We start from the raw sequence: 23,530 nt of genomic DNA, 5'->3' as shown, positions 1-23,530 counted from the left end.
TAAGACACAACCAGAATAACATAGCCCTGGCCCAAATATCAGTTCATTTTAAAAGTATGAGTTATCTTGTAAGTAAAATAGGCAAAAACATTGGGCATTAATTTTTCCCCTCAACACTTGCTCTTTGGATTTGGCCAGAAGAGGGCACTGGCAGAAGAAGGCAAGATTTTATTCTCTTTTATTGCTGAGTAATATTCCATTGTGTATATATGCCACATTATTTTTTATCTACTCATCTATTGAAGGGCTTCTAGGTTGGTTCCACAGTTTAACTATTGTGAATTGTGCTGCTATAAACATTGGTGTGGCTGTGTCCCTGTAGTATGCTGTTTTTAAGGCCTTTAGGGATAGACCGAGGAGAGGGATAGCTGGGTCAAATGATGGTTCCATTCCCAATTTTCCAAGAAATCTCCATCTGCTTTCCACATTGGCTGCACCAATTTGCATGCTCACCAGCAGTGCATGAGTGTACCTTTTCCCCCACATCCTCGCCAACACTTAATGCTGTTTGTCTTTATAATAGCTGCCATTCTGACTGGAGCGAGATGAAATCTTAGAAATGGCAGAGAGTTCTCCACAAAGAGAAAATATATTCTTGGATGGCTTCATCATGTTCATGCATGTAACTGAATAAATTTCTGTAGAAAATTTTTTATGATTGTTCTGATCATGGAAAACATCTTAAATTTTAATGAAGCATTCAATGAAGTGGTTACCCAAATTTAATATAGAATCAATAAGTTTTAAAATTGAGAACATCTTTGAATTTATAAAATGCATGTGTCCTACCCCAGAACTACTGCCTTATGGAGTATATACTTACTACTCTAACAAATTTGTTTGGAATTTTGCTTTGAGCAAATATCAAAACACGAGAAGAGAACAGCTAGCATTTCTAACAAATATTTTAAGTAAAGCTAACATTAAATTTATTTCCCTGTCTCCTACTCCTGAACATTGCTCATACTTTATAGGAACACTGAGGTTCACTAAAAAGCTAGGAATTCAACAGAGGTTGATTTCTTAATAAGTTGGTTGTTTATCTTAAAGTCTATTTGTTTTCACTGCTTTGCAATATATACTAAAATTTGCAGAGAAACCAGGCATTGTTTATCTAAGTATATTATTTTATGTTATTTTCAGAACACCTTCTATGAAGGAATCATTTAAACTTTCAGTTTAGTACCAAATAATTTATTCTCTTTATGTATCAGAAATTTTCTGTTTAGTACCAAATAGTTTATTCTCTTTATGCATCAGAAATCTTTTAAAATGTATAGTCCAAAACCCAGAACTCAATCTGATTAGTTACTTAGTTGCTCCAATCCCTGCTTTTACATGTTTGGGGATGTTAAGTTGTTTGGAGAATTATGTAGAAAAATCTTTGTTAGTGTTTGGTCTCCATATCCATGAATTCTTTATGGTCTTCAAATTTATTTTATTTATTTATTTGTATTAGTTGCTCATGACAATACAATGATCTTGATATATCATACATTTGAATCAAATGGGGTATAATTTCTCATTTTTCCAAGTGTACAGGTTGCAGAATCATATTAGTTATACAGCCATATATATATATATATATATATATATATATATATATATATATATACAGCAATAATAGTGTCTATTTTTATTCAGATTTATTACTATTGCAATGATCACAACAATAAAATAAATGAGACGGGAAAAAAAAAGAAGAAAGCAAGAGGTGAGAAAGCTGTGTGTTCTTCAGGTTACCCCTGCCTGGGCTACAGTGTAGCAGGCACTGTGCTCTCTGACCTACAACCACAGCTCTGGTTGGGTAGGGCCTCTTTCATAACTACAGTTATAGGTCTCACAGGCTCTGGCAATCCCTTTCTTACCTTTTTCTGGGGTCTCAAAGTTCTGCCTAGATGTCTTATTTCCCTGTGCTTCACCTTTTCTTGTACATTCCCTTACCTCTGCCTCCAGCTGTCCAACAGTCTCTTCATTAAACTTATCCAGTGGTCCTTGATGATGTGACAGGATTTCTGTCCAAGGCCATGGCTTATACTATCATCCATGATGCACTGTGTCTTTTAAAAGTTTTTTTCAATAAAAATGGCCAAGATACTAGTAAATTATTGTTTTCCAACTGTTGAGTCTACTTTAAGTTATAATGATGAGATTCAACTGAACCCAGCCTCTCTTTCTAACAGACTTCCTGAGGTTGGAGCTGACCTATATGTCTGGCCCTTTGACTTGTTGAACCTGAGGGGACCTGAAATCTCCCAAGAAACTCCACGTAGTTTATCTGCTTGCTTGGATTTTATAGCATTTTATTATTTTGGAATAATCTATTTAGTTAAAATCATTTCAAAGAGGCAAAGGAGTTTTGCTACATTATGATATGAGGTAGACTTGCCAATGAGAAAATTATCATTTATCATTTATCCCTACTATTTTTATTTAAAAAAAATTAATCTCCCTTTCTAGTGGCATAGTCAATATAGGAATATTTTATTATTCATAAGATTTAAATGATATTAAGCTTACAAATGAAAAGTTAAAAATCCTCTTTGTTACCTCCCAATCTTACTTCAGTCCCTTGAAAGAACCAACTGTGCTTTGGCAATTGGCTAGGTCTCATTCATTCTCTGCCAAAATGCCTTTGTGCATATATAGGTACTTGTATCCTGTGCATAGCTTATTTTTGTTTCTAACATCATTATTAACATATATTAAATGTATAATTGTGTGTCATATGCATATCATGTAAATCTTAAAAATATTATATGAAAGTATGCCTTCATATGTCTATTATTTACCATATACAGATATCATTAAAAGGCATATATGTTTTATGAACATATATAAATGTTTTTTGAACATCAAAAATTTTCTCTGTGTGACTAATCAAGAAATAATTGTGTTCAAAATGGGTAGTTTTCTTCTAAAACTGTAAAAAAGAATGCATTGTGTTTGTTTATTTTCTGTTGTATAAAAAAATACTGGAGGCTGGATACTTTATAATGAAAAGATACTTATTTGACTCATGATTCTGTTGGCTAGATGGTCCAAACAGAGCACCAACCTGCTGGAGGCATTACAACATGGCAGAGGAACATAAAACAGAAAGGAACCAGCCACATGCAGTAGGACTCAGTATGTGAGTGTGACTTTTTTTTTTTTTTATAATGACCTTCCCCCTCTATGAGAACTCACTCACTCTACAAGACTAGCATTAATCCCTCACAAGTGCAATACTCCCAATGACCTAATTAATTTCCATTAGGTCCCACCCCTTAAAGGTCCCAACATCTCACAGCATCACCACAGCAGTGACCAAGCTTTCAGCTAACAAACCATTAAGATACACTTAAACCATATCCAAACCATAGCATACATATTTTAGACCAACTCCATTTTGATTATGATCCAGGACGAATGATCTTTAGAAATACTTGGAGTCTGAGTTCCAAAGTGATACAGATCTTAAAAATCATCATTTCAAATGTCTTTATTTTACACTTAAGGAAATAATTATTGCTGAATTATGACAGAATTATGAGAAAACTTGGATATTTATACTGTCAAAATCCCATTTCCTATCATAAGGACAACATGTTTTATGTTTTATGTTTATGTTTGGGGGTTATCTGCTCAAACTAGTAGTAGAAATAACTCAAATATATAAAGTATACATAGATTTTTCTCAATAAAGCTTGATCTGTTTGGTGTGAATAAAATAACATGTATATACAATGTATGACTTTTTGCTGGTAATAAAGCTATATTTTATATATATATATATATATATATATATATATATATATATATATATATAATGATTTTATGTGGAAATTTTATTTAATGCCTATGTAAAAGATGTATCCTTAATACAATGGGCTTTCTGTATATGAATCACATGATAATCATTTAAAAAATCTGTATATATTCTTTGAACAGTTCATGCTACAGATATTATTCCACCCATGTTACAGCTAGAAACCAAGATGCACAGCAATAACTGATATTTTTAAGTCAAATAGGAAATGGCTGTAATTTTAATCTTGACCTCCTAATTCCTTATCTAGATTTTTGTATTACAGATACAAAGTTTTGAGAATTTGAAGGAAATTCACTTTGTAGATTAATAACCTAGAATGAGTGACTTCCAGTAACAGTGAATACTTCATGGGGATGAACTCTAAGCTTCACTGTACTTCTATAGAATTGTCTGGGCAGAACTTTGATGAGTTCTGTAAGATGTGGTTCCTCTAAGAGACACCTGCTAGGATCATACAATTATTCCACGGCATCTCAGGGGCTTTGCAGAGCTAAGTTTCTTTCAAATAAGATAATTGCAAACCTCATTTGAAGGGTGTGAACTCTGATAGGTATATAATTCGGAATAAAGAGAAAAATGCCTTAAATAAAACCTATCTCCTCCATGGCATTCAAAGATATTTTCCAAAAAACTACTGACAATATTGCAATTTTCAATCCAAAAGCCCTTAGGCTACTAGCATTCATCTAAATACTTTTCTTTTGAATAAACACTATCAACAAAAGACTTCAAAAGTGATGCTTTCTAAGGTCTATTATACTAGTTTTATAAATTCAATATTTTCTGGAATCTGTAAGTAGTAATCAATATTGTTTGTTCTTTGTTATGTGACTTTTTATTCTTTGAATTATTTACTTTCTCCTTCTTTTATATTTTATACTTATTTAAATAAAAATGCATTCATTTATTTGGTCCAATTTTCTTCTGTGGCCTGTAAATTTTTGGTTCCTTGTTTATATTTAAGAACAAGTAGCTGAAAAGTTGATTGGAGTTTCAGTTTATATAAAGTGGGATTGTTATTGACTAGAATAATTAAAGGAGAAGTAAACTTATTAGCCAGGAAAGTTCTTTGTGATTGAAACGAATACCTTTAACCCAGGGTGCCAATGCCCACAGTAATTAAGCTAGCTCAACACATGTTGGATGTAGTTATTTCTGTGTGTTTGTCATAGGAGAAGATAAGTAATGTGTTCAAGCTACCATCTAGGAACACCTCATCCCTCACACCTGTAAACATTATTTGGGGAACAGCCAGACTCAAGGGATACAACTATAAAACATAGACTTTGGTCTAAAATGAGGCTGTGCTATGTTGCTATTATTAAACCAAAACTTATTTTATTACTGGAAACAAGTCTATTTCTGGTTTGTAATATGTTCAACACTAGTTCTATTCCTTTCCTTTATTCCATATCAAGCACTTGAATTTGTCCTTGACTCCTCTTCTCTTGTACTCAGTTTACTAATGTATCTTGGACTTTTCCTTTTTTCCCTTTCCTCTGGAACCACCTTTTGCATGAACTTCTATAAAGTAGTTATAATAAATAAGTCATATTTGTCATGAATATGCCCATACTCCAAGAAAGAATACATTCTGAAGATAGAGTTTAAATCCTGGCTTTATCATTTATGTATAGGAAATAAGAATCTTATCCTCTTTAAGCTACTACTTTCTCTTATATAAAGCTGAAATAAGTTCCTGTCATAAGTAAGTTTGGAAAATATTAAATAAGATAAAGAAGGTAATGCCCTTCACACAGTGTCTGGCACAGAGTTGATACCCAAGACATGTTAACTATTATTATTTTTGAATTTTATTACCAGTCAATTTTTAAGTATTACATTTAAGCCAACATTCCAAATCCATATAATAGGAACTACAGTTATTTAATTCAAGACTTTTGTGAAGCAAGTCACTTCTAGATTTTTACAGACAAATAGATGGCTGCCAACATTTTGTTGTTTCTATTTTTAAAAATTTGTTTTAACTGGAAAATTATGAATGTATATATTTATGTATATACATATTTATAATGTGATGTTATGATGTACGCATACAATTTGGAATGATATACTGAGCTAATTAATATATCCATCAACTCCTATACTAATCAATTTTTGTGATAAGAACATTTAAAATCACTCTTTCAGATATTTTGAAGTATGGAACATATTAACTGTAGTCACCACACTCTCTGACAGCAAAAAAACTTACTCTTCCAGTCTAACTTATTCTTCCAGTCTTCCAGTCAACTGTACCCTTGACTTCCCCTCCCATTTCCATCCAACCTCAACCATCATTTTATTGTTTCTTGGAGTTTGACTTTTTAAGACTTCAGTTACAAATGAGATTGTGCAATATCTGTATCTGGCTTGTTTGATGTCCTCCACATTTGTCTATGTTGCAGCAATGGCAGGATTTCATTCTTTCTTGAGGCTTGATATTCTACTCTGTGTGTATATATATATATATATATATATATATATATATATATGTGTGTGTGTGTGTGTGTGTGTGTGTGTGTGTGTGTGTGTATCATATTTTATTCTTATATATATCATATTTTCATTCTTCACTCATTCATCATTGGACCTTTAGGTTGCTTCCATACCTTGTATATTGTGAATGATGCTGAAATGCACATGGGAATATAGATGTCTCTTTGACATAGGGGTTTCATTTCCTTTGGATACATAACCAGAAATGGGATTACTGGATCATTTGGTAATTCTATTTTTTTCAGGTTCTTTGGGTGAACCTCCATACAATTTTGAATAATCGCCGTACTAACTTATATTCCCACCAACAATGTAAAAGTGTTCCCTTTTCTCGACATCCTTGCCAAAACTGTTAACTTTCATCATAAGAGTCATTCTAAACAGGAGTGATTTGATATCTTATTGTGGTTTTGATTTGCATTCCCTTAAAGATTAGAGATATATAAAAAGAAAACCCATTTCCTTAATGAACAGTGATATGACAAAGACTTTAACAAATTACTGACCGTACTGGCAAGCAAATTCAATAAAATTGACAGATGTAAAATTAATACACAAATCAGTAGCATTTCCATACACTAACAATAAATTATTTGAAACAGAAATCAAGAAAACAATCTCGTTTACAATAGCCACAAAAATACTTGGGACCAAATTTAACCAAATCAGTGAAAGATTAGAGACTAAAAATATAAAATATTGATAAAAGAAATTGAAGGTGACACAAATACATGGAAGAAACTCAGTTCTAATGCTTTAGAAATAACATTGTTAAAGTAGTCATATTACATAGAGTAACCTACAAATTCAATGCAACCCCTATTGAAATCCCAGTGTCATTTTTCAGAGAAGTAGAAAAAAATTCTAAAATTTCTATGGAACAACGAAATACATCAAAAAGCCAAAGCAATCTTGAATAGAAAGAATTAAGATAGAAGCATCACATTACCTGATTACCAAATATAGTACACATAGTACTAGCATGAAAATAGACACATCTACCAGTGGAACAGGATAGAAAGTATAGAAATAAACCCAGACATTTATGGTCAGTGGATTTTCAACAAGGGTGTCAAGAACACACAATGGGAACTGCACAATTTCTTCAATAAGCAGTTTGGGGAAACTGGATATCCACATGCAGAATAAAATTGAGCCTTCCTTTCACACCAGGAATAAAAAATCAACTCAAAATTGACTAGAGACTAAAACATAGGAACTGAAACTATAAAACTACTAGAAGAAAATATGGACAAAAAACTGTTCAATTTTGGTCTGGGCATTTTGGGGGGGAATTGGACTTTTTTTGGGAATTGACTCCAAAAGTTTAGACAACATAAGCAAAAACAGACAAGTGGGATCATACTAAATTTAATGGTTTCTGTACAGCAAAGGAAACCACAGAGTGAAGAGACTACCTACAGAATGGGAGAAAACATTCACAACCTATAAATCAGATACGGGTTTAATATTCAATATATATAAGGAACTCAAATAACTTAATAGCAAGAAATCAACAACCTGAAAAATGGGCAAAGGACCTAAATAGACATTTCTCAAAGGAAGACCCACAAATGGCCAATAGCTCATGAAAAAGTTGGTGTCTCTATTTTTGGCCTCTTGTAGCTAACCCATACTCCTAAAATATCATGAATTCCTATAATGACTTTCACATGCCAACTTCATCTGAACAATCCTGATTTTTGCCAATTGCCTGGATAATAAAGTCCAAAGCCTTTGTTTATATTAAAGATGCTTTTTTTAAATTAACTTTTTAAAAATTTTATTTATGTGGTGATGAGGATCAAACACAGTGCCTCACACATGCTAGGCAAGTACTCTACAACTGAGCCACAACTATAGCCCCAAAGATGCTTATTTATCTAGCTTCTATCTACTTTTTCTTTTGGACTAATCAATGCTCTATTTTTTTCCATATGTGAATGAATTGTTTTTTTTCAGCAAAAGTTGTTTGATTGTCTATAAGCATACTGTTATATATTCCTGTACCTGTCTTTTTCCTGATGAAATGACCTAAATTTTTTCTTGAATTACCAATTATAACCTCAATTTCTACTCAAACCCTAAGAATCTGTGGCCACTAGTTTCTGCTTCATTGTTTTTTTTTCCACATTTTTCAAATTTATGGCATGATATCTTGTACTTTTATTAATGTTTTCACTAACAAATTTTTAAACTTAAGAGTCAAGTACCAGATGTACTTTGCCATTATCAATAAGTAGATGGCAAATAAGGACAGGGAGATTGTTTGTAATGGGATTTTTATAATATTTGCACATTTTGATGCAGCAGATCCACTTGGCAAAATCTAGATGAGAGATAACTTGAAATGCAGAGACAGTGTGAAGTATGCAGATGTTCATGATGAGATTGTTTTTAATTGCAAAAATTTTGAATTATAATGTTCAATTGTAATAAGATGGATAAAAACATCACAGTGCATGCATTTGGTGAAGAACTGAATATTGTTAAAAGTTAGGTTGTAATCAGTTTGAAAAACATTGAAAAATGCTTTCCACCATATTCCTTACAAGTAAGTATATATTCGATATTGGAGTAGGTTAAGCAGTTACCCATATTAACTTCTTCCTTCCTGGGCCACCTGATGAAGTTGAAATTTCTCCCATTCTGCTATTCTGTCTATTCGCAGCACCACATTTACAAGCCCTTTGTAAAGGTTTGCCAACAATGTTGATGATAATTACCAAGCATATCTGTTAAAAAAATTAGCATAGATCCTCTAGTGCCCTTTTGCATTTTGACCTCTTTTCTGGGGCTAGTCTTCATGAATTCATGAAGTAAGTTGGAGCTCTTGTCATTGCCATGGTAGGTGACTTGGAGTCACATGTTCTCATAGGTTCTCTTTTTCCCTGTGGGTTGTCACCCATTTACAACACAAGTGATGGCCATAATGTTTAGCATGTGAACTGTTTGATAATAACCCATGTCCATGGTCAATGGAATTCATGCAACTTAAGTGAGCAGTGAAAGCTAGCTGTGCATCATGAGTAAATATCTGCCCTAGTGATTGAAGACAAGAAAGTTACTTGTACTTCCTTGTGCCTTTTTGGTCACACTTCACCAGCAAACCAAGAACGATTAGACTCTTATGAGTTAACTTGTGCTTCCATGGGATGGCCAACCAAAGTTTTAACGAGGCAGTCCTTAAATACACTGAAAGCAATCTCCTCATGAAATCCCAATACCCAAGATAAGTAGGGTTTCCAACAAGTTATATTAGGAAATCTGTACAGAGTTCTTAATGAAGTGGCAAAGATAATTACAGATTCTAATTAACTACTTAATTGCTATGACTTAGAAAATCTCCCAGCTTGGATAGCTTTTATTCAGTTTTGTTGCTGAAAAAAATACAACTCGTCAGCTATTTATTATTAGTCTCTCATTGTAATTAACCATTTCCTCATACCACTGTCCTCAACTAAAAAAAACATTTAATCATTATTAACTTGTTAATTTGTATTTTTTTAAATTTTCTTTTTTTTTTTAGTTGTCAATGGATCTTTATTTTATTTATGTATATGCGGTGCAGAGAATCAAACCCAGGGCCTCACACATGCTAGGCAAGTGCTCTACCAGTGAGCTACAACCCTAGCCTTTAACTTTTATTTTTAATCATTCAAAAAAAAAAAAAAAACGAATAACTTTATCAGGCAAGAAGCTACTCAGTTTAAAACTGGGTCCATGTGATTTCAGAACATTGAGTCAACGTGACCTTGAGACAAATGCAACTTGTTTCTTTAACAGATGGGCAACTATATCAAATTCTATTACCAGGAAAGGGAACATATTACTTAATATTTTATGATACATTCTGGGACTTGTTATCAGTTAATATATTTCTACTCATCATCTTCTCCTTATTACAGGAAAAACAAATATACTGTGATGGGATGATTAAGTTTCACTGCTAGTCTAGGCCAATGAAGGGGAAAACACTGAGAGTTGACTTCAAAACAATCCTGTGCCATGGGGGGAAGGATGGATTGGGCTACCAATGAGGAGCCAGCACTAAAGAAGTAGGAAGTACTGGTGCACAGGGTGACTATAGATAAACAATAAAATATTGTACTGTCCTTTTTTTTTTTTTTTTTTTTTTTTGACACAGGAATTGAAACCAGGCACTTAACAACTGAGCCACATCCTAGCCCTTTTCATTTTTGATTCTGAGACAGGGTCTTGCTAAATTGTTTCTGGCTTTGCCAAACTGCTAAATCTGTTCTCAAAGTTGTAATCCTTCTGTTTCAGTCTCCTGAGCCTCTGGGATTATAGGCATAAGCCAAAAAGCAACCAGTTATACTATACATTTAAAAAAGCTAGAGGAAAGAAATAATAGGTGTTTGAAGAGAGATGTTTACTCCAATTTAAACATTATACAATGTTTACATTTCTTGAAACATAACATGGGTCTCCCTAAATACGTTCAATTTTTATATTTTTTTGTGTCTGTTAAAAAACAAATTTAAGTAGAATGTTCCTTTTGGATTACTAGATTTATTCACAGAAGCTTATCACAAAACCCCATTGATCCCTTTCCACTGATTGTAGAAATTAAAAAAATCATAGAGTAGGAAGACAATTTTAATTCAATGGATTGACAACCAAAAAAATTTTTCATAATGAATATGTAACATGTGGTAGAAATTATTACACAAGTCATTCTTCCTTGATCTCATAAATGGGATGAAAGAGACAGGGTATTAATGCCTATTTTCTCCTATTGGTTATACCTTAGAACTATTACAGCCATTTTCTCATCTATCCACCTATTATTTTATTAAATAAATCTTTTATCACCTAGATATTCTAATCCCAAACAAAGGGCAAATGTTAGTTCCTGATCCATTATTTTGCTCTTAATTATCTCCACTCCTTGAACCATCCAAAACTGGCCCCTCTCAGGGGTTCTAGCCGGGAGGGTTTGGTGGCAACCAAAGTCTAGAGAGGGAACAAAAACAGACTGTGTCTGAGAAAGACTGAGCATTTGAATATGAAATAAAAGGCTACTAAATCTGTTTAATATTAAACAATTTCATTAATTTGCTTATATATATTGGGTTCTTTATTCATAAGTACCAGTGGAAATCATAGCAGCTAGGTATGCAAAGAGATTAATACTACTATTTACCCTCTATGTGAACTTGGGTGTTGTCATTTGACTTCTTCAGGCTTCTGCTTCATTGACTACTAATTCTATACACCTTATAGTGGGATTGAATACTTTAAATAAATAATGCATGTATATGTTTCTTAGTAGCATGCTTTTCATTTATTAATACATGTCATAAATTATCAACTAAATAGACAAATACCATCAACTAGTCCAATACATGTCAAGTTCTGAGATGAACTAGCCGCTTCTTTATGAAAGCTAACCTCAAGACAACTTCAGATTTTAAAATGTTCCCAGTGAGGCAGAGAGGAACAGACTGTGTTGGATTCCTGAGCATATTGTTTCTAGAATTCCTCTGGTAGGGTTTACTAACTCCCCACTTCTGCTGGAATGTGGCCCTAGCCTCAGCCTAACTGGATTGGGCTCACAATCTTGTCAAACTGAATCAGCTTTGTGTCTGTGGCATGTACATCAAACGGAGGGTTGGACTTTTCAAATATCAGGCTCCATGGCTTTCTCTGGAAGAGGTGCTTGACATATTCACAACAGTGCCACAAAATGCTCTTTCCAAAGTACAATTGTCCACACCTCTGCAATGCCCTCATTACCTAAGCCAGGGCAACCTCCCTCCAACCCTCTCTCAGCCTCAGCCCGGTACACACAGGAGGCAGGGTGGGTTTGTCTCTACCTTTAACTCCTCTTGCCAAAGTCCCCAGTGTTTGATGAACAAGTTCCCACAACCTGAGAACTGTGTGATAGAGTTTTAGGTTTTCTAGTCTTCATCTAGGTCTCCATCTCCTGATGTTTACAAAGATCAGGAGCAGAGCTGAGGCTACAGCCAAAACACAGTGGCCCTTCTTAATACTACCACCTATGAGTGTGAGGGGTGGCAAAAATCCAGAAAGGAATGGTCATGCCCTTATCTCCCTATTTATTCCAGTGAAGTTTCATTGGTCTGGTGGGAAGTGTTCAGGTTTCTGATTCTGTTGGGGGAATCAAAAAAAGACCATAGGGATAAAAGTAAAACTTTGGCTTTTGGTGTCTTTTTAAAATTTTTTATTGTGCAAAACAGCATCTTACTCCTTAGTTTCTATATTCAGGGAATTCATGCTTTACAACTTTTGAATGTTCTAAAAAAACCTGAAAATAAAATATGCATTCAAAACGTATTTGATACTACAAATTCATAAAACTTTGCAATAGTTATAAAAATTACTTCTGAAGATAAAGAAATTGGATTTAGCCAGGCATGGTGGCACATGCCTATAATGCTAGGGGCTCAGGAGGCTGAGGCAGGAGAATTGCAAGTTCAAAGTCACCCTCAGGAACAATGAGGCACTAAAGCAACTCAGTGAGACCCTGTCTCTAAATAAAATACAAAATAGGGCTGGGATGTGACTCAGTGGTCAAGAGTCCCTGAATTCAATCCCTCATACAAAAAATAAATAAATAAAAGAAAAAAGAAACTGAGAAATGCTGAGTAATAATTCAGATTCTTCCATCTTGAGATGAATCTGAGATTTAAATTTAATACCATTAGAATCTATGCACCTGCCTACAAAGTGTGGCTTCCAAAAAAATGAAGGTAGCACCTGGGGGTGTGTCCTCATGTTTATGAAGTGCTGTGCAGAATGTGATGATGGGAAGGAAGAGGGAGAGTTAAGAAAGGGCTCGGGACAGAGGCTGGCTCTCACAGGCTGCCATCACCCTAGGCCAGAATATTCCAGTGTATATTTTTCTTCTCTTGGATGTGAGGAAGTAAAATAAAGTCCCACCACTGTCATCAAAATCCAAGCCTTTATTCCTGGACCCGGTGCATAAGTTATATCATATTTGGCAAAGGGGAATTAAGGTAGCAAATGAAATTAAGGTTACTAATCAGCTGCCCTGAATATAAGAATATTGCATATTATTTTGAAATATTGAAGTGGAAACAATGTAATCACAGGGTCCTTCAAAGTGGAAGAAGGCCCAAAAGAGAACGAGCCATCAGGACAGCAGTGTGAAGAGAACTGACTGGTTTTGAAGATGGAAGAAGCCCATGCCATCTGTCATGCAGGTGGCCTTGGAGGCTGGAAAAGCAAGAGGATAGATTTTTGCCCTAGAGCCTCCAGAAGAATCAGCATGCTGATATCTTGGCTTTTTAGCCAGTGAGACCCATTTTTAAACTCTGACCTCCAAAACAGTAACAGTGTGCAAGTATATTGTTTAAAGCCATGATGTTTGTGGTGATTTGTTATGGTAGCAATGAGAATTGGGCTGAGAATGTGTAGTTTATAATGGGGTGATCAGATCTGCCACTTCCCTCTTCACACTTACACAGAGGCTTTCAGTGTTATACTGGTCTCATCCTGGCAGCTAATGCAAATACAAGTGCCCTAAGCACCATCAGTACTGGTGTTATCTCCATCATGGCTTAGTATATATCTTCAATGGAAATAAATTGTGTCATGAGGTATAAAAAATGTTCCAAAGCAAATCTATCAGTTGTTGTTGTCTAAACTGTTCCTTAAATTTTTTTTCCCCTTTGGTCAAATGAGAAGATTCCAAATTGGCAACGTTTCATGGGGAAGTAACTGGTGGAAGATGTGTATTTGCTTGTGATTTTTAACTACTCTACATTTGTAATCATATTCCTAGTGGTAAAGGTGGGCCCGACCTTTTCACTCCTCTGCTGTACGGAAGATGGCTGGATAGGTACACATTTGTAGAAGAGGTGAACAAGAGGAGTGTGCACGTGTGTGCAGAGGCAGAGGTGGACGTGGATTTTTAATTTTGATAGGGTCACATCTGAAAAGGGGAATTTTAATGCCAATTAGGTACCAATACCAAAACATGAAGAAATCAGAAATGTTATCTTCTGCCATCAAGTGTTTCCCCACTGGATGGCAGTGTAGTGTAAGTAGAAAGAAAATCTATTCCTCAGCCTCAAGCTTCTCTTGCTGGTGGTAAAGGACACTGCAGAGTTGTTTCAGGAGGAAAATCTATCATGTCAAGCTTGTCAATGAGGAGAGCTGGGTCTGCTCTAGACTAATGATGGGCGGTGGAGTCCTAGGAAGAGCATGCACCCGTGTGTCTCAGCTCCTGTAATGCTCAGCTGTGGGATCCTGGCAAGTTACTTGATGTCTCAAGGACTCAGTTTCCACAATTGTATAGTGGGTATGAACATTGATATCTTTATTGCAGTGTTAGTATGAAGATAAAATGAAGTAATATAATTAAAAAACTTTGAACTTAATAGGAGATCAGTCGCTCATAGTTCTTTCTATTCCCTGCCCACGGGAAAAATAAATAGAAGTTAAGTTTTGGACCTAAAATTTGTTTAATCTCTAGGAATTAATGTGACAAAATGAAGGGTTTTGAAAAGTAATAAGAGTTGGTTTATTCTTTACTCTGCTTTCAGTTTTGCTAAAACTTTCCCAAAAGTATTACCAGGACCTTCTCTGCGTGCTCTCAAATAAGAACGTTCTCTTCCACATCTCTCCAGAACAACTGAAGTTCGTTTCCTGTGAGAACGACTGTCAACTTTCCCAGCAATCTGCCATTCTAGACTAATGTTCATGGCCTTGTTGCAGGAGGAGGTCACAATGGGGACTTGATATTTTTGTGAATCAATTAGTGACCCCCTGCCAAAAAAAAAAAAAAAAAAAAAAGATATGACCACCCAGGACCTGTAAATGTGATGTAATTTGGATAAAAAGATCCTTGCTGATGTAATTAAGCTAAGGATCCTGAGCTGAGATCATCCTAGATTGTCCAAGTAGGCCTTAAACCCAGAGACAGGTACTCTTACAAAGGCAGAGGGCGATGTGAGACAGAAAGAAAAGGTCTTGAAGATGGAGGCAGAGGCAAGAGTGATGCAGCCATAAACCAGGGAATTCCTGGAGCCACCAGCTGCAAGTGGCAGGGAAGGATGCTTCTCTAGAATGTCAGAGGAAGTATCTGCCCACACCTGAACTTCACACTCCAGTCTTTACAACCCATCAGTGAATAGATTTTTGCTCTCTTAAACTACCATGTTTGTGGCCATTTGTTATAGCAACCCTAGGAAAATAATACAGATTTATAGCAAGAAAGTCCCTGTCCTCCAAATATATTTGATGGTAGAAATTCCATCATTAGCGAATACATTCCTCCGTTTAAATGCCAATTTTTTTAAAATAAACTACACACATATCTTGGAAAACAGGTCATCATTTAAAGAATGAACATTTTACATTTTATGCTATTGGAATGGATGTCCTGAATTTGCAGGAAAACAGTGGATACTTGGAAGAGAGTGATTCTAAAAAAAAGTGTAGAGAACTGGCTCTAAAAATTAGCTTGACTTACTACAGTGCAACTTGTCTGGCAGTTGACCTAGAAGTTTCTCATCATTCAATGTTCCTCAATGAGAAAATCCAAGATTTGGAGAAATCCCAAGAAGTATTGCTTTTAGACTCATCTACAAAGATTCTGGACAAATTTCAGTATCCCCTTTACCATGAGCTGAGGTATGCATGGGCTAGTGGAACAGGTCCACAGATGCAGCACCTTCCCTCCCAGACCATGATGCAGGTACCCAGAGCCCAGAGTTCCTTACCCAAATGGACCCTTAGACCTTTACCAAGGTCCCTGCAGGCTTTTCCTCTATCTCTGTGCTATCTAAAGTAGACAGTACTAACAGTGTGCATTCCCCTAGGCTCAGTGTTGATGGATATACAGAACATTATGGGCCTGGAAATGGAGAGAGAAGGCTTGCAGGGGCTCAGGGCCCATCTCCTCTGGCACTATCTTATTCTGGATGAGGAACTTGATAATTATGAACTCAAACACAGCTTCCTTGTTCTATATAAAGGTATATTTGTCAAGGTAGAATGACTGAACATGTTTTATTAATTAATTTGTTAACATGGCTCATAAATTAAATATTTAGACAAATGGAATGTAGGCCTTACATTTGCACCCTTTCCCTGCACCCAGAAAAAAAAAATCTATGGTGGCCCTGACTCTGAGATATGCAGTGCTGTGAGAGCACTCTATGCAGTGGAGAAGTGAGCACACAGCAGTCCATCAAAAGGAGCGCATAAAAACAGAATCACAGTGCCGGAGTGCCCACAAGGGGAAAGGTGTTCAGGAAGGAGTGGCAGTAAAACTTAAGCATGACACCAAGTATGGAGATGACTTCATTACAACAGATACAGGCTCCCTATCTCTCAGCCATTTGACTTTAGAAAAGATGCTTTAAACTTTGGAAGTACAGGTTCTTAAAATGTAAAATTGGGTAATTTTAAATTAGGTAATTAAACCTACATCAAAGAGCCATCGTGAGAATACAAAAAGGAGCAAACCAAGGTCATTAATTTAAATGGGGGCACACTCTAAATTGTCACTTTCCATGTTTTGACTACTGGGGATTTATCTTCTGGAATTCCTGAGACTTTAGGATGAAACTTGAGCATGAGATATAGAGCAATGGACTGGACACCTTGCTCAAAAGCATCAGATGTCTGAAAAAGTAAATCAAACTGTTATATGATATTGAGCTTGCATGGACACATACCTATGTATGAATGGAAATGAAATGTGGGACATGTCTCTGGGGGAATAATCCATTCTGAACATTCTAAAAGGGACTGCGTATCTGGGATACCCACTTTAGCCTCCAGAGTTGTAAACATGATTTTTAAGTTTCACTTTGGGTTGGCTTAGATCAATCTCTCTCTGACATGACACAGAGAGACAATATTAATTTTTAATAACAAGATCATTTATAAGAAAAAGATGAGCCATTTCAGGATGAAGATTGTATCCAGTTTATTAAAGAAGTCATGGGATAATAACTGGACAGTAAACTAAAAGGTATATAGGGCACACTCTGTTAAATTTAATTCTCTCTTCACTAATATCTGGTTAAATTCTGGTTCATATGGAAGTGATGAAAGGAATGGATTTGTTTGGGTTTAGCCCAGAGTTCTTTACTCTTTACTCTGAACAGACTCAGCTAATTTCCTTAGTGGGATACATCCCTAGGTGAGCCCTGTCTAGGTGGCTGGCAAGATTGCTTCCTGATTCCATGATCATTATTGTAATTGCAGAGAATTTTTCCTGCCTCTCTGACAATTCACTGAAAGTCCATATTTTAAGTAATAAAGGACCAGGTATTTTCAGGGAAAGCCTCTTACTCTAGTGGAGGCTGGAAAAGGCCAGCTGCTAGCTGTGGGTTACTAATGGACTGGGAAAGGTCCTCTCTCTGCTTTCTTGGGTCAGTGCCCTAGTTCTGTCTTGGCCTCATCTATTTGCTCTGTGTTCTGCCCAGATAACTCCTTGTTCTTCTCGAAACTGTGGCAGTGAGAAAGCTTTTTAAGATCCATAGCGTTTTCCCCCTTTTGGGCATGTAAAGAAGAACTTTCCAATTAGGTCATAGCTGAATATTGATTCTCCATTAAGCAAAAACATAAATACCATTTTATTTGCTGTGCAACAGCATTAAACATCGTCCCTGGCTTTTGCAGTCCAAGGTTTATGAGTTTTATTATTTGTCACCCAGTAGTCACTTGGCTGCTTAAAATCTTAGGATAGTGTCTGGTGAGAAAAAAAAAGAATGGCAGGCAATCAATCACCAGGCAACAATACTGCAGCATGGCAGCAATTGACAATGTCCACCTGTATTTTAGGGACCAACCAGTAAGATCTTTCTTGGAAGATTATTAATAGCTTGAATAAAAATAGTATTAATAAATGTAGAAAGCTGAGAAAGGTAGCTAATACACTAAAAGTCAGAGTAAAGAAACAAAAAACACGTACATTAGAATGATGAGAAGAAAGTCAGCAATGTTCAATGGATAAATGTCAGTGCCTGTCCTACAGGTGGAATATCTACCATTTGCCCAGATGCAGGACAGGGAAGTGTATTAGTCAGGTTTCTATCACTATAACAAAATACCCGAGATGACCCATTTGTAAAGAGGAATGTTTTATTTTGGCTCACAGTTTTAGAGGTTCCAATCCATCATCAGTTGGTTCCATTGCTTTGGGCTTGTGGTGAGGCAGCACATCATAGTGAGAGCACATGGCAGAGCAGAACTGTTCATTTCATGTCCAGGAATCAAAAGAGAGTATCAGGAAGGGCCTGGGGTCCCACAATCCCCTCAGGGTCATACACTGGATGATCTAAGACCTCCCACTAGGACCCACCTCTTAAAGATTCTATCATCTCCCAATAGTGTCACTCTGGGGACAAAGCCCTTAACACACCAGCCTTTATGGAGCATCCACTTCCAAACTGCAGCAGGGGGTGTGTCTTAACAGTTGGGCATTTCCTGGGGTCAGTCTCTACAGCCCGTCTCATACAGTCTCATAAGGCCATGCGGCCTGGCACATTGGTCAGCCTGGCCTTCACCTTCCCTTGGAGCCTCATATCCATTGACATTCTCTGCTAACCTGCTCCCTACACAGAGGTAACAGAGAGGGAGATTTTAGCTCAATATAAAGAAGACTTTTTCTAACAGAGCTGTTCAAAAATAGAATGAACTTTCTCCAGGAGCAGCCAGCTCCCAGTCCCCACCACCCCTGCAATTCAGGAGATCTAGCCTGAGGCTTAATAACCTTTTGTAAGGTAATTGGAAAGGGGAGATTGAAATAGTGTAACTAAGGAAATAGGCTTTGGAATAAAAGAAAGACTTAAGTTCAAAAACTCTCTAAATAGATTCTTTGAGTGGATGGTGGTTTCTGGAGCTGAATGGCCTAATTTCCAATCTAAGTCTGCTACTTGTAGCTGATTGACCTTACCATGTCCTTACACATCTCTTGGCCTCACTGATTACATCTGTAAAATGTGGACCAATGACCTCCCTACCAAGTACAACTCACAGCATTATGCAAGGATTAAGCGAGCCAGTTGCACAAACTCTCAGAATCCTACCTGACCTATGGAAAGCATTGCATAGATGTTAACAATTAATGTCGTTATTTAAATACCTTAGCCTGTTTCCTCCATAGTAAACAGATAACATGTTCCCCATGGATTTGCTTTGAAAAAAAAGAAACTAAATTTGTAGAGTATTTAGCATGGTGTTTGACACCATGATTATTAGTTTGATGTAATGTTTTAAATTACTAAATGGCTAAGATTTTTATAAAACTACGATTCTGTGACCAAATCACAGGCCAGATATTAAAAGACTTTCCTACATACTCTGTGGGGGCAGATACCTATAACTTGTATATGCAGCATGAAAACAAAATATTCTATCTAATTTAATATACTAATGAAGAGAGGGACAGCAGAGAGAGAGAATAAATACTTTAATTTGAAGCTTATAAATCTCATTCCCGCTGTTCTACAAAACAACACATAGATTCCCAAGTATTTTATTTTTTTTTTTGAGGATATTGTGAATGGAGTGTTTTTCCTCATTTCCATTTCAGAGGATTTGTCGCTGATATACAGGAATGCCTTTGATTTATGCGTGTTGATTTTATATCCTGCCACTTTGCTGAATTCATTTATTAGTTCTAGTAGTTTCTTTGTAGACCCTTTTGGGTCTTCTAGGTATAGAATCATGTCATCTGCAAATAATGATAATTTAAGTTCTTCTTTTCCAATTTTTATGCCTTTAATTTCTTTCGTCTGTCTAATTGCTCTGGCCAGTGTTTGGAGAACTATATTGAATAGAAGTGGTGATAGAGGGCATCCCTGTCTTGTTCCGGATTTTAGAGGGAATGCCTTCAACTTTTGTCCATTCAGAATGATGCTAGCCTGAGGCTTAGCATAGATTGCTTTTACAATGTCAAGGTAAGTTCCTGTTATCCCTAGTTTTTCTAATGTCTTGAACATAAAGGGATGCTGTACAATGAAAACTACAGAACCCTAAAGAGAGAAGTAGAAGAAGATCTTAGAAGATGGAAAAATATACCCTGTTCATGGATAGGCAGAACTAACATTATCAAAATGGCGATATTACCAAAAGTTCTATATAGGTTTAATGCAATGCCAATCAAAATCCCAACGGCATTTCTTGTAGAAATAGATAAAGCAATCATGAAATTCATATGGAAAAATAAAAGACCCAGAATAGCAAAAGCAATTCTAAGCAGGAAGTGTGAATCAGGTGGTATAGTGATACCAGATTTCAAACTATATTACAGAGCAATAGTGACAAAAACAGCATGGTTCTGGTACCAAAACAGGCGGGTGGACCAATGGTATAGAATAGAGGACACAGAGACTAATCCACAAAGTTACAACTATCTTATATTTGATAAAGGGGCTAAAAGCATGCAATGGAGGAAGGATAGCATCTTCAACAAATGGTGTTGGGAAAACTGGAAATCCATATGCAACAAAATGAAACTGAACCCCTTTCTCTCGCCATGCACAAAAGTTAACTCAAAATGGATTAAGGAGCTTGATATCAAATCAGAGACTCTGCATCTGATAGAAGAAAAAGTTGGCTCCGATCTACAGATTGTGGGGTCGGGCTCCAAATTCCTTAATGGGACACCCATAGCACAAGAGTTAATAACAAGAATCAACAAATGGGACTTACTGAAACTAAAAATTTTTTTCTCAGCAAGAGAAACAATAAGAGAGGTAAATAGGGAGCCTACATCCTGGGAACAAATCTTTACTCCTCACACTTCAGATAGAGCCCTAATATCCAGAGTATACAAAGAACTCAAAAAATTAGACAATAAGATAACAAATAACCCAATCAACAAATGGGCCAAGGACCTGAACAGACACTTCTCAGAGGAGGATATACAATCAATCAACAAGTACATGAAAAAATGCTCTCCATCTCTAGCAGTCAGAGAAATGCAAATCAAAACCACCCTAAGATACCATCTCACTCCAGTAAGATTGGCAGCCACTATGAAGTCAAACAACAAGTGCTGGCGAGGATGTGGAGAAAAGGGTACACTTGTACATTGCTGGTGGGACTGCAAATTGGTGCGGCCAATTTGGAAAGCAGTTTGGAGATTCCTGGGAAAGATGGGAATGGAACCACCATTTGATCCTGCTATTGCCCTTCTCGGACTATTCCCTGAAGACCTTAAAAGAGCATGCTACAGGGATACTGCCACATCAATGTTCATAGCAGCACAATTCACAATAGCTAGACTGTGGAACCAACCCAGATGCCCTTCAATAGATGAATGGATTAAAAAATGTGGCATCTATACACAATGGAGTCATGCAGCAATAAAAAATGACAAAATCATAGAATTTGCAGGGAAATGGATGGCACTAGAGCAGATTATGCTTAGTGAAGCTAGCCAATCCCTAAAAAATAAATACCAAATGTCTTCTTTGATATAATGAGAGCAACTATGAACAGAGCAGGGAGGAAGAGCAGGAAGAAAAGATTAACATTAAACAGAGACATGAGATGGGAGGGAAAGGGAGAGAAAAGGGAAATTGCATGGAAATGAAGGGAGACCCTCATTGCTATACAAAATTACATATAAGAGGTTGTGAGGGGAATGAGAAAATAAACAAGGAGAGAAATGAATTACAGTAGATGGGGTAGAGAGAGAAGAAGGGAGGGGAGGGGAGGGGGGATAGTAGGGAATAGGAAAGGTAGCAGAATACAACAATTACTAATAGGGCATTATGTAAAATTGTGGATGTGTAACCGACGTGATTCTGCAATCTGCATTTGGGGTAAAATTGGGGGTTCATAACCCACTTCAATCTAATGTATGAAATATGATATGTCAAGAGCTTTGTAATGTTGTGAACAACCAATAAAAAAACAATAAAATTAAAAAAAAACAACACATAGACAACTAGGTATCAAAAGAGATTTTTAGAAAAGAAGAAAAGATTGCATTGGCATCATCATCATCATCATCATCATCATCATCATCATCATCGTTCTCATATGCAACATATTTGTTCATTCTCATGGTCGTCATATTTGTGTTGGTTTTGAAAAACTATGCATTTTTCAGGTGGATGGATGGAAATTCATTTTAAAATCCCTATGTAATTTTTCAATTACATTGTAAAAACTATGAATTCCTCCTTAGTCTAATCACCAACACTAAAATGTCAGAATCAAGACACATCTGAATTTCTTTTCTCTGTACATAATATTTTAGAATGTATTTTCTGACATTGTCAATTCAAATGTTTCTCTCTTTTTTCATTTTTTGATTTATATGTGACAGCAGAATGCATTACAATTCTTATTACACATATAAAGCACAATATTTCATATCTCTGGTTTTATACAAAGTAATTTCAAACCAATTCATGCTGCATTATTTAGTATCTCTCTTCTATTCTAGTATTAAAATTTTAGGGCAGAGGCTACTATTTTCTTAGTTTTGTAGCACCTATGAACTTGAAATGCGTTCTCCCTTTAACTGCTTTTCAAGCATTTTTAAAAAATACATTGATTTAGTCAACATTAACTTGTCTTCACTCAGTAGGCTTTAGAGTCTGTAGAAGATAACAGGAGAGCATAAGATCTCATTGCAGTGGTCCAGGTTAATATACTCTAGTCAGGGTGGAGAAAGAAGATGGAAGTAAGGAATATATCTACAAAATAATTGATAGCACAAAATGTTGTTTATAAAGTGGCATTTGGGGTTCAGACATAACTTGACTGATGTCACCCTGAAGAGGTGCTGTCTCAGGGTGATAGCAAATGCTGACTCCTGACTTATATGCTCTGTCATGTTGGGCAGGGAAACAACATGGAATCTTTTTCATCTACAGAATGATCATAATGATGCCTCCTTTCTTGGTGACAGCAAGGTTAAAGAGAGTATGACAATGTCTGTGGTATTGAAAATAGTCAATAACCATGAACCTGGTTATGTTCATTCTTTTTTTAATTGCGTTTATTTTTTAAATACATGACAGCAGAATGCATCACAATTCTTAATACACATATAGAACACAATTTTTCATCTCTCTGTTTGTGTATAAAGTATGTTCACACCAATTCATGTCTTCATGCATGTACTTTGGATAATGATATCTATCATATTCCACATCATTGCTAACCCCCCCACCCCCTCCATTCCTCTCCCACCCCTCTGCCCTATCTAGAGTTCATCTATTTGTCCCA

The 23,530-nt window shown here is 36.0% G+C and overlaps 1 protein-coding gene across 1 annotated transcript in view; it reads right to left on the bottom strand.

Annotated features, from left to right (window-relative positions):
• HNMT (histamine N-methyltransferase) overlaps positions 1-23,530 on the bottom strand; it is a 193,272-nt gene that overhangs the window by 161,629 nt on the left and 8,113 nt on the right. The gene's annotated exons all lie outside the window — the stretch shown is intronic.

Source organism: Spermophilus citellus (assembly GCF_964194105.1).
Source record: "Spermophilus citellus genome assembly, chromosome: 11".
NCBI lineage: Eukaryota > Metazoa > Chordata > Mammalia > Rodentia > Sciuridae > Spermophilus > Spermophilus citellus.
This window is presented reverse-complemented; position numbering and strand designations above follow the sequence as displayed.